The 4525-nt window shown below is 38.6% G+C and overlaps 1 pseudogene; it reads left to right on the top strand.

Moving 5' to 3' along the window:
• The first annotated feature begins 762 nt into the window (after positions 1–762).
• LOC147427462 (thioredoxin-like protein YLS8 pseudogene) lies at positions 763–1379 on the top strand (annotated as a pseudogene).
• The last annotated feature ends 3146 nt before the right edge of the window (positions 1380–4525 follow it).

The raw sequence follows: 4525 nt of genomic DNA, 5'->3' as shown, positions 1-4525 counted from the left end.
AAGGCCTAAAATTAACGCTTTTTTTTTGTCAAGGATTAGGTAATAACTAAAGTTGTCATTTTTATTGGTTAAAACTTTATGGAAGGAATTTATCCTTTAGAGCTTTAATCTTTAAAGATTTTTTTTTTTGAGATTTTAAACCTAATCCAATGAGGAACTAAAAAAAAAATTATTAGAAGGTAAAAATTTGAATTAAAGAAAGTGAAAATGTTACATGGACCCACAAGTAGGGAGAGGGTCACCCCGAGACGTTAGAGTTTTAGGGCTTACTAACTTAGAACTTTAAAGCTTTAAAAGTGGGATTTACAACTTAGGGATCTATAGTTTTAATTTGTAAAAGGCGCTCTAGAGCTTAAAAATGTAGAATTTTTAAAGTGGGGTGTAGAGCACAGGGATCTAAAGCTTAGGGTGTAGAGCTTAAGGATGCTTTTTAAATTCAATTCACTATGCTTATGTTTTTGGCCTGCTAAAGAAAGGCCTTAGTGTTGGGCTAGCTTAGGCGTCCTTTGACGGATAGCGTCCACGTGGACGGCCATCACTTTTTTAGGCTTGGGAAAAGGCGTGCAAGAGTAAGGTCGCTACAGGCGAGGCCGAATGCAGACGGGTTGAGATGGGTCATGGATCCAAGAAAAATTTTGAACGACTGCACCTTCTTGAAGGCTATGTAGTCTTTATCACAGGCACGCATCTGGGGCTTGTCAAAATCCCGATGAAAAGATCAATGACACGATTGTCTCAAAGAGAGAGAGAGAGAGAGAGAGAGAGAGAGAGAGAGAGAGAGAGAGAGAGAGAGGGCACGATCGAGAGCTCCAAACCATGCTCCAGATCTCCTGCCGCGAGTCCTGGGGAGTTTGACCTAGCAGGGCCGCACATCATCAGCGCCTCACAGGATTTGTGCATCAGTGTTTCATCGCATTGCTGTAGAGGAGAAGATGTCGTATCTGCTGCCCCATCTCCACTTTGGTTGGGCCGTAGATCAAGCCATTCTTGGTGAAGAAGAGTGTGTCGTCGTCATCCGTTTTGGCCATGATTGGGATGAGACTTGTATGCAGATGGATGAGGTACTGGCCTCAGTTGCGGAAACAATAAAGAACTTTGCAGTGATATATCTTGTGGATCACATCACCGAAATACCAGATTTCAATACAATGTATGAATTGTATGATCCTTGCACTGTCATGTTTTTCTTCCGCAACAAACATATCATGATCGATTTGGGAATAGGAAACAACAACAAAATTAATTGGGCCTTGAAAGATAAGCAAGAGTTCATCAACATTGTTGAGACAGTCTACAGAGGTGCGAGGAAAAGGCGTGGTCTCGTTATTTCACCCAAGGATTACTCCACAAAATACAGATATTAGACTAGCAACCCTCAATGGCTACTTTGTAGTGGGGGTTCTTAATCAGAAGCCAAGGGTGAACATGCATGCAAGTGTATTGCTATCACATTCAAGTGAAATCAGTGGAATGCTTTTGTGCTCCTGATGTCACTGTATCAATTAAATTATATCTTTGTCAAAAAGAGAGAGAGAGAGAGAGAGAGAGAGAGAGAGAGAGAGAGAGAGAGAGAGAGAGAGAGAGAGAGAGAGAGAGAGAGAGAGAGAGAGATCATGGTGCCGTCACTTGTCTATGTGCTTGGTTGTGTGTGTGAGAGAGTTAATGCTTGCATGTTTTCTGTGGTGATTGTGTATGGGAGTCAGTGCGGTTTTAGTTTTATGTTTTTAAAGCTTGCGTATTCTGATGTACCTGCAACACGTGGACGAGGGAGTTAATGCTTGCAAGTTTTTTGTGCTGATTGTGCAGAGAAGTCAATGCGGTTTTAGTGCGTTGGCAGCTGCCTGTGTTTCACAGGTTGTGAAGAGGACACACTAGAAGTTACTACACGGCATGGACGACATGGTGGCAATTGTTGTAGTGCAGCAGACCGATGTTGAAGTGCAATACTCAAGATAGTGTTTGTGAAAAGCACATCACTGTAGCCAGCAGTCATGGTTAAGGTTGTACGAACTGTTGCTTCAGGGCATGCGTTAAGCTCCTCATTGCCAACAATGTAGATTAGATGCCTTGATTGAACCATCAGACACACTATGCATAGAAAACGTTGGGGTCTCTTTTTCTAAACAACTATATGTGCACTTGTTCCTATCTGTATTTGCGTCAATTAATTTTGCATTAATCAAGCTCGTTTTCCACATCATGGTTGTGCATTATCTATTGAATATGTAGGGTGCATTGTGGCCTCATCTGATCCGGTTTTTTCCACACTCCCCATTGTCTTGCCTGGTTAAATTGTCGACACTCCCCATTGTCTTGCCTAGTTAAATTCTCCCTTAGGCTTCTGCAAGAGTTGTATTTGTCTCGCACTTCTTAACTTAGCAATGTTTGCAAGGATAAAGGTTCAGGTTTTTTACAATTCTTGCGCACTGACAGGTCCTCTCTCTATCAATTATGTCGATCGCTTCCTCTCCCGCTGCTAGTTTTCGGTATGTCAACTGAATGATATGAATAAATGAAATGCTTTATTTTGTCAAGTTTCATTGGCGAGATTTAATCATAAATAATTTGGAGATGGGGAAATCTTGGATGATTCAACTTCTATATGTTGCATCTATATCCTCTGACTGCCAAAATGGAAGAAGTAGACGTCCCGATAATTCTTGAACTTCAGGTTTCATTTTCAATCTTATATTTTTCTTGCTTTATTTCCAGCGTCATCGTTATGGGTTTATTAGTCGTTTAGTACCTTGGTTGCCCCCACTTTTTTAAATTTTGCAAATTGAGCGGTAAGAGTACCTTTATGTGCACTATTTTGTGCAACTAGAATCATACTTGCACAAGTGAATATAGGACAGTTGAACTCATAGTGGTAGCATGCTCTTTGAGTGTTTCTTAAGATTTCAACAATTTTTCAATCTTTTGATATCTCTACATGTCTGGTATATATCTCATGCAGGTTGCACTTGATGGTCTCTTTAAACCTGAGACCATGCAGAGGATGGAATTACTAGTACTCAGCACACTTGAATATTGTGTGATCTTTGTAATACCATTTTCTTATGTGGGTTACTTTCTTTGCAAGTGCAGACCATTGTGAGTTCTCACCTTGTTTTTTAAAGCTTAGAGATGTAGAGATTTTAAAGTGGCATCTAGCCTCATATCAAGGCCTAAAATTGACTTTTTTTTTTGTCAAGGATTAGGTAATAACTAAAGTTGTCATTTTTGTTGGTTAAAACTTTATGGAAGGAATTTATCCTTTAGAGCTTTAATCTTTAAAGATTTTTTTTTTGGAGATTTTAAAGCTAATCCAATGAGGAACTAGAATTTTTTTTAATTAGAAGGTAAAAATTTGAATTAAAGAAAGTGAAAATGTTATATGGATCCATAGGTAGGGGGAGGGTCACCCCGAGACGTTAGAGTTTTAGGGCTTACTAACTTAGAACTTTAAAGCTTTTAAAGTGGGATTTACAACTTAGGTTCTACAGTTGTAATTTGTAAAAGGCGCTCTAGAGCTTAAAAATGTAGAATTTTTAAGTGGGGTGTAGAGCATAGGGATCTAAAGCTTAGGGTGTAGAGCTTCAGGGTGCTTTTTTAATTCAATTCACTATGCTTATGTTTTTTTTTAAAGCTTAGAGTCGTAGAGATTTTAAAGTGGGATCTCTAGCCTTAGATCAAGGCCTAAAATTGACGTTTTTTTTTGTCAAGGGCTATTTTGCCTATCAAAACCTCTGCTTTAAAAAAAACTCATGTCATTTGACATGCTAGAATCTCAAAATTGCCTATCATTTTTTGTGTTCATATCTTTAAGTTAACGATATATATGGAAAATTATATAAATTGATTGCATTACACAAAGCATATGAAAGGGTACTTGAAAAATTACATCTCACGAAGAAAATTTTATTAGGCCTGGCATGATTTCATACATTATGTTTGTGTTTATCCTATCAAAACACCAATTTGATACTCTTCAATCCTTCATCGCGGTCAACATTTATGATGTTATCTGTAAATCACTTTCTCTATGGATCAATATGATTACCATCCTAGTAGTTTTTTGTTTCACTTTCATGTTCTTTATTAGTTTCCTTAATTTGGCAGGCCTTGTGATTTTATCACTTGTTATTTGTATTTGCTTGTAGCATTAGTTATAACAATGTTACTCACTTTGAGCTTCTATTTTATAGGCCATCTATATCTAACCAACACTTTGGTTCATAATTCCCGTAACACCTCGAGGGAGAACCATTTTTTCCACTAATGAAGTGGAGACTATCGCCTATCTTCGAACCTCTTCCACCTTCGGCTTTGGATGAGGTGGAAACAAAGGAGAGGGAGGTCGATGAATCAAGTCCGGTGGCAACAAGTCTTAGCGAGGATGATTTTTATGATGATGAAGATGATGAGATGGAGGATGACGAACTTGAAGATGATGAAGGCAATGCATCCACAAACGACAATTCCGTTTCTCTCTTTATTGATTTAGGAGCCATGGGCTTAGAATTGGATGATGCCTCAGGTAGAG

The sequence above is a fragment of the Adiantum capillus-veneris genome, chromosome 23, assembly GCF_014529385.1.
Source record: "Adiantum capillus-veneris isolate H3 chromosome 23, ASM1452938v2, whole genome shotgun sequence".
Taxonomy (NCBI): Eukaryota; Viridiplantae; Streptophyta; class Polypodiopsida; order Polypodiales; family Pteridaceae; genus Adiantum; species Adiantum capillus-veneris.
Note: the sequence above shows the minus strand (reverse complement) of the source record. Positions and strands in the feature narration are given on the sequence as shown.